Genomic DNA, 8,251 nt, shown 5'->3' on the forward strand with positions numbered 1-8,251 from the left:
AACTTTGCTTCAGGATGAGAACAGAAATCGTGCTCCGGCGGCGTGGCAGCAGCAGGAGGCCCCATTAGCTAAAGTGGTGCTTCAGGTTAAGAACAGTTTCAGGTTAAGAACGGACCTCCGGAACGAATTAAGTACTTAACCTGAGGTACCACTGTACATACATCATAGGAGGCAGTCTACAGCAGAAATCCTGCCTGCCAGGATACCTGATAATAGTCACTGATTGCATTACCTGGGCAGCCTGGCCATTCTTTGGTGATGGTTAATACTTTAGTTCCTGAATCCAGGTCACAGGCTCACCCTATTCATACACAAATACGCCCTTAAGACAGGATTCCTAAGTGAAACGGCAATGAGAAGGCTTTCCCCATTTGCCTCTCTTACTGCAGAGGAATATTTGAGGTCACTGTTAGAGTCCAAATGGCTTCAGGATTGCTCTCCTGTACCATGTAAAAACACATGGTTTATACATTTAGATATGTGTGCATTTATGAATATTTATTCTATATTTGAGACCTTGAAATTCTTATAACACAAGGGAATGGCATGGGACTTGACTGAAATGCAGCTCTGAACTTCAGAGATGGTCCTATTTCCCACCTGCATTGAGATGCATGCATTTTCCAACTTTTCTGTCTGGATTTTCACTTTCTGAAATATGGCAACCCTAGCAGATGTTGTTGTTGTTTAGTCGTTTAGTCGTGTCTGACTCTTCGTGACCCCATGGACCAGAGCACGCCAGGCACTCCTGTCTTCCACTGCCTCCCGCAGCTTGGTCAAACTCATGCTGGTAGCTTCAAGAACACTGTCCAACCATCTCGTCCTCTGTCGCCCCCTTCTCCTTGTGCCCTCCATCTTTCCCAACATCAGGGTCTTTTCCAGGGAGTCCTCTCTTCTCATGAGGTGGCCAAAGTATTGGAGCCTCAGCTTCAGGATCTGTCCTTCCAGTGAGCACTCAGGGCTGATTTCCTTCAGAATGGAGAGGTTTGTTCTTCTTGCAGTCCATGGGACTCTCAAGAGTCTCCTCCAGCACCAGAATTCAAAAGCATCCATTCTTCGGCGATCAGCCTTCTTTATGGTCCAGCTCTCACTTCCATACATCACTACTGGGAAAATCATGGCTTTAACTATACGGACCTTTGTTGGCAAGGTGATGTCCCTGCAGATGTAGTTTACAGCAGAACAACAGTGAGGGGGTAGCAGGGGCGGCCTGGCCCATTTTGCCGCCTGAGGCAAAAATGGGAAGGTACCACCCTGTGTGCTGGTGGCTCCCTTGCTGCCCTTGCCAAAGCCCCTGTCCCATACTGGGGGTGCACAGCTGTGGCTGCCCACAAGAGCTCCTGAGAGCCCTGCAAAATCACGTGGAGGCCTCCTGCAAGATCTTGAGGGGCTCTCACGAGATCTTGCTGGAACCTGGAAGCAGCCACAGACACTTCCGGCTTTGTGTGTGTGCCCACAGAGGTGCCCCTCGGATTCTGCTGCCCGAGGCAACTGCCTCAGTCTGCCTCATGGGTGGGCCAGGCCTGCTGAGCATGGCTGGGCCCTGCCAGTCTGAAAGCGCCCTCAGAGAGCGAGCGGAAGAAACTCTCCCCCGCCCTCCCTTTCCACAGAAATGCCATTGTGCCTGCTGTCAAAGAAATAAAGCTCTGCATGAGCCACAGGCTGCATCGAAAGCTCTGATTAGCCTGGCAAAGAGTCAACCCAGCAAGAGGCTATAAGGAAGAGTTTTCCTGTAAATGGTAACACCAAAGGGAATTTCCTTTGTATTGGGAGGGCCAAAGCAAACGTGAGGTGGCAGGTGAGTGTTTGTATCGTATGAGCGCTGCAAAAGAGGTGCAGGAAAGCAGGAAGAAGGCTTCAGCTGGCAACTAGTTTCGGCGCACGGTGATGCTTTGCAGAAAATGATCTGCATCACCAGGAAATCCTTGACTCGCAACAGCACTCCAAGCATACAGAGATGTGTGATGGCATAAAAAAGAAACCCTTTGATGTGCAGAGGGAGGCAACTTGTAAAGCCAGAAAGACATGAACATACATCCCTTGATGGCAGCCTTACTAGCAAAAATTAGGCAGCAGCGTTAATCAAAACTAGAAGCAATTCAATAATAATAATAATAATAATAATAATAATAATAATAATAATAATAATTTATTTATACCCCGCCCATCTGGCTGGGTTTCCCCAGCCATTCTGGGTGGCTTCCAACAAAACACTAAAATACAACAACCTGTTAAACATTAAAAGCTTCCCTAAACAGGGTTGCCTTCAGATGTCTTCTAAAAGTTTGGTAGTTATTTTTCTCTTTGACATCTGGTGGGAGGGCGTTCCACAGTGCGGGTGCCACTACCGAGAAGGCCCTCTGCCTGGTTCCCTGTAACTTGGCTTCTTGCAGCAAGGGAACCGCCGGAAGGCCCTTGGCGCTGGACCTCAGTGTCCGGGCAGAACGATGGAGGTGGAGACGTTCCTTCAGGTATACTGGACCGAGGCCGTTTAGGGCTTTAAAGGTCAGCACCAACACTTTGAATTGTGTTCGCATCCCCACCACACATTAAAGATCTATTCCTTCCTCAAAGATTCCTGGGACCAGAGTTGCAATTCCAAGTACCCTTATACGATATACGATATACAATATCTTTATTGTCATTGTCCCATACAGAACAATGACATTGAAAAACTACATAAAACATTCAAAACCCCCTAAAATCTCTGAAACCCCATTTTAAAATACACTATACTATACTATACTATAAATACACTATACTATAAAATACACTATACTATAGAGACCCCTTATGCTGCGTTTAGAACCAGAATTGCATTTGCGTAGAAACTGTTTCTTAGGCAGCTAGTCCTAGTCTTTATAACCCTGTACCTTCTTCCAGAAGGACGCGGGTGGCGCTGTGGGTTAAAGCCTCAGCGCCTAGGACTTGCCGATCGAAAGGTCGGCAGTTCGAATCCCCGCGGCGGGGTGCGCTCCTGTTGCTCGGTCCCAGCGCCTGCCAACCTAGCAGTTCGAAAGCACCCCTGGGTGCAAGTAGATAAATAGGGACCGCTCTGGCGGGAAGGTAAACGGCGTTCCGTGTGCTGCACTGGCTCGCCAGATGCAGCTTTGTCACGCTGGCCACGTGACCCGGAAGTGTCTCCGGACAGTGCTGGCCCCTGGCCTCTTAAGTGAGATGGGTGCACAACCCCAGAGTCTGTCAAGACTGGCCCGTATGGGCAGGGGTACCTTTACCTTTACCTTACCTTCTTCCAGAAGGCAGAAGCTGAAAGAGATCATTTCTGGGGTGCGTACTATCCTGCGCTATCTCTGCTGCTTTCTTATGGCACCTGGAAGCATTGATTTGATCTAAGGTGGGAAGAGTGCACCCAATTAGTTAACAAACTAAGGTTCCCATGATTCTTTGGGGAAAGTAATGTGATTTAAATGTGTGATGTGGATACTGACCTGGTTATTTCTGCTGCTGCTGCTATGCTGTGCTTTGCTAACTGCAGAAGGGGGAAATGTGAAAGGAGGAAGGGAGGTTTCTCTGTATCTCCAGGGGCAGGAAAGCTTATGGAGGACCCTAGATGTTTACAGGGCTGACTGTGATGTAGGGGGTTGAACTCCATTGCACCCCAACCTGTTTCGGTGTGTGGGGTCTGAACTTATTCAGTGTGGCTTATTTAAGGGGAACTATTTCTTGAATCGTGATGGGGATAGCCTTGCTCAGTCCGAGCCACTCCCAATACAAATCTATGCGGAAGAGCTCATGTATCTGGAAAAAAACATGAAAACGTTGAAAATATCTGCCTAACAACATGGAAATTAATAAACTAGTTATGCTTAGTTCAACTAAAACCCCATCTGGGGACAAAACTGAAATGAAACTGCCTATGTTTTTCAAGTTTGGATTTAATTATTTGTGAACCTCAGTCATGATACCTATATTTCATATTTTTTTAAAGCAACTATATTTATAACTATCTAAACCATCCATTTTTAGGGATGCGGGTGGCGCTGTGGGTTAAACCACAGAGCCTCTTGGGTTTGCCCATCAGAAGGTTGGCAGTTCGAATCCCCATGACAGGGTGAGCTCCCATTGCTCAGTCCCTGCTCCTGCCAACCTAGCAGTTCGAAAGCACATCAAAGTGCAAGTAGATAAATAGGTACCGCTCCGGCGGAAAGGTAAACAGCGTTTCCGTGTGCTGCTCTGGTTCGCCAGAAGCGGCTTAGTCATGCTGGCCACATGACCCGGAAGCTGTACGCCGGCTCCCTCGGCCAATAAAGCGAGATGAGCGCCGCAACCCCAGAGTCCGCCACAACTGGACCTAATGGTCAGGGGTCCCTTTACCTTTAAACCATCCATTTACTCAGCCTCAGCTCTTAGGAGAAAACATGGTGCCAGGTGCATGATGGGAGATGGAGCAATGGCACCAACTTCCTGAATAATCTTCTGATACCAGAGGGTGACCAAGGCATTGACAGCATCACCAGGCATGTCATCAGGAAAGTCCCGCAAAGCTGTCTGAATTTTGATCATCTCCACCAACCTCGACGGACCAATCCAAATTGTCCCTCATGCCCATGGAGGTTTATTATGTGTTCATTTGTCACATTCATTGCCTTCCTTCCAAGGTGGTTTGCAATGTGAAACAAGAAATGAACATCAGAAAAGGTAGAATGGCAGGTAGAAAAGGTAGAAAGGTAGAGTCCTCTCAGGCTGTCTGGGGAGCTGTTAGCACAAGCTCCCTGACCTGGGATTCGTAGATGCCACCTTCCCTCAGGTCACACAGAGGTCTTCAGTAGCCCCAGGAGAAGGCAGGATGAAAGGCTTCTACAGCAGTTCCCTTAGGTCACTTATGGCTCTGTCAGGAACCAACGGAATGTGCTTCCTGGCCTGGCCTTCCTTGCTTCCGCCTTACTTCAGGTCACACAGAAGTCTTCAGTAGCCAGCCCCAAGGAAGGTCAGGGAAGGGCTATTATTGCAAGAAGATGCTGTGAAGCTGCACCTCACCACATATGGCACACGTCTGTGACAAGGGGACCTTCTCAGTCCCTGCACCCTCCTGCCCAGTACAAAACTCCAGTTTGGTATTACTACCCATTCAGAAGTGCAGGGCCACCTCTTCTGAGAGACGGGCTCACAGCTGCATGAGAGACCACAGAATCTTGAGCTGGACCTGACTAAGGAGGACAGCTAAGGAAGCTGAGCGTTGGAAGATTGAAGGCCGATAAAGGATGCGCAGCGCACAATCAAACGATGGAACTCTCCCTGAGGAGGCAGGGATGGCTTTGAAAGAGGACTGGACAAATTCGTGGAAGAAGGGAGGACTTTCAGTGGTCACCAGTGGTCACCACAGTTGGAGGCAGCAATGCTTCTGAATACCAGCGAGAGTGCCTTGGGGGCGTGATATGCCCTCTGGTTTCCCACAGGTGTTTGGTTGGCCACTGTGAGAACAGGGAGAAGGACTAGATGGGCCATTGACTTGATCCAGCAGGCTATTTGCATGTGATTGTGAGGTTGAAATCTCCCAGGAGAATTGTGGGTTTTTTCTTTATTTGTTTAGTTGTGGGGTTTTTTTAAAAAAAATTATTGTCCCCCATGTTTTTAGCTGTTCTTGTTTTATCTGTTAGTCTCCTTGAGTCCCTGTCAGGGAAAAAGGTGTGGTGTGTGTGTGTGGATAGATAGATGATAGATGATAGATGATAGATAAATAGATAGATAGATAGATAGATAGATAGATAGATAGATAGATAGACACACACACATGCGTACATACACATACACACAGGCTGTGAGACCCTGAGATCTCCTGAGGCTGTTCAGACAAGCAGTGAGCTGGGCAGCACAGTAGCAGAATCCCTTGTCAATGTGTTTAAAACTGTCTGTAGAGAACTCCAGTTGTGTGTATGGCCTCATACACAGAATTAAGACCAATGAAATAACTGAATTTTGTTCGCACAATCCCTCCGTCACTTATTATTGGGCCACAGGCCCATGTCTTTGCTCTCCAGTGTTCTTGAACCTTGGCTACAGTGTGGAACATGGGTAGGCAAACTAAGGCCCGGGGGCTGGATCTGGCCCAATCACCTTCTAAATCCGGCCCGCGGATGGTCTGGAAATCAGTGTGTTTTTACATGAGTAGAATGTATCCTTTCATTTAAAATGCATCTCTGGGTTATTTGTGGGGCATAGGAATTCATTCATTCCCCCCCCAAAAAAAATATAGCCCGGCCCCCAGCAAGGCCTGAGGGACAGTGGACCGGCCCCCTGCTGAAAACGTTTGCTGACCCCGGTGTAGAACCGGTTTATTCCAAAGCAGTATCTTACAATGTTAGGACTTGCTTCAGACTAAAGCCCTGTTCATGCTTTCCCCCCTCACACAATTCCAGTGCTTTCTGCCCCCACCCCATCAGTACATTTCCGAGCACAATTCAAAGTGTCGGTGCTGACCTTTAAAGCCCTAAACAGCCTCGGCCCAGTATATCTGAAGGAGCATCTCCACCCCCATTGTTCAGCTCGGACACTGAGGTCCAGCTCCAAGGGCCTTCTGGCAGTTCCCTCACTGCGAGAAGTGAGGTTACAGGGAACCAGGCAGAGGGCCTTCTCGGTGGTGGCCCCTGCCCTGTGGAACACCCTTCCTTCAGGTGTCAAGGAAATAAAGAACTATATGACTTTTAGGAGACCTCTGAAGGCAGCCTAGTATAGGGAAGTTTTTAATGTTTGATGTTTTATTATGTTTTTATATGTTGGAAGAAACCCAGAGTGGCTGGGGTGACTCAGCCAGATGGACGGGGCATAAATATGATGATGATGATGATGATGATGATGATGATGATGATGTAGAAGCAACAACAGAAACAAAACAGATGGGGCAGTAGTGACAAATTGAAGTTGCAGAGTTTTGAGAAACTAAAAGATAAAGTGCGAGACTGGCTTCATTATTATCAAATGTACGCAACAACAGCAGCAAGAATACTTCTCGCTAAATATTGGAAGACACAAGATTTGCCCACCGTGGAAGAATGGCAGATGCAAGTGATAGACTATATGGAGATGGCAGAAATGACCGGCAGAATCCGAGACCTGGGAGAAGAGTCGATGGAAGAGGACTGGAAAAAGTTTAAAGATTATCTACAGAAATATTGTAAAATGTTTGAATGTTAAAATGATGTGGGATGTAAAGGTAACATGGCATTTGTGACATGGTTGAAAGAGGTATACAAAAAGAATTAAAAAGAGAAGGGGGGTAAGACTAGAGTAATATTATGTCAAGGTACATAAAGTGGAGTAAGGGACTAAGATATGAAAATTAGGTAAAAAATGAGGTGGTAAGGGAAGGGAAATTAGAGACATAATAAGTTGGAATATATAATTATAAATGAGGTTTGAAAGAGGGTCAGAACTTGCTGAACTTGATGGAATAAAGAGGAACACAAAAAAGGGAGATGTGAGGAGGTTAGGAAAGAGGGATATAAAACTATGAAATTTAAAAGTGGACTTTCCCCCCCCTCTTTTTTCTTATTATGTGTTTATTTTCTTTTTTCTGTTTTGATATACTTGTTTGTTTGATGTTTGTTATGTCTATGTTGTGTAAAATCTTAATAAACATTTATTTTAAAAAAAACAGATGGGGCAGTAAATATGGCCCACCCCACTGGTTCCATATGTGATTAAAATCTCATGAAGGGAAGCTCATGAATAGGACGTAAGTATATTGCAAATGAATACACTCGTGAATGAATTTATTCCCATTTCACTTCACAAAATTTGTATTGGCGCCTGTATGTGTGTTTTAAAAAGCATTTCATATATTTTGGGAACGATTTTTGGTTATGTGAAAAGAATGCATACAAGGCCTAGAATCCTGAGTGCGCAAATGCTTCCATCAGCCTTATATTAATTTTGCAGCTGTTTCGAATATTTTCAAGAGTTCAAGTTGTAGTAGAAAACAGGAAGAGGAAATAACTATACAACAAAAGTATTTTGTTAATCAGCTTCAGGATCTGTCCTTCCAGTGAGTACTCAGGGCTGATTTCCTTCAGAATGGACATGTTTGATCTTCTTGCAGTCCATGGGACTCTCAAGAGTCTCCTCCAGCACCAGAATTCAAAAGCATCAATTCTTCGGCGATCAGCCTTCTTTATGGTCCAGCTCTCACTTCCATACATCACTACTGGGAAAACCATAGCTTTAACTGTACCGATCTTTGTCGGCAAGGTGATGTCTCTGCTTTTTAAGATGCTGTCTAGGTTTGTCATTGCTT

Source organism: Podarcis raffonei, chromosome 13 (assembly GCF_027172205.1).
Source record: "Podarcis raffonei isolate rPodRaf1 chromosome 13, rPodRaf1.pri, whole genome shotgun sequence".
NCBI lineage: Eukaryota > Metazoa > Chordata > Lepidosauria > Squamata > Lacertidae > Podarcis > Podarcis raffonei.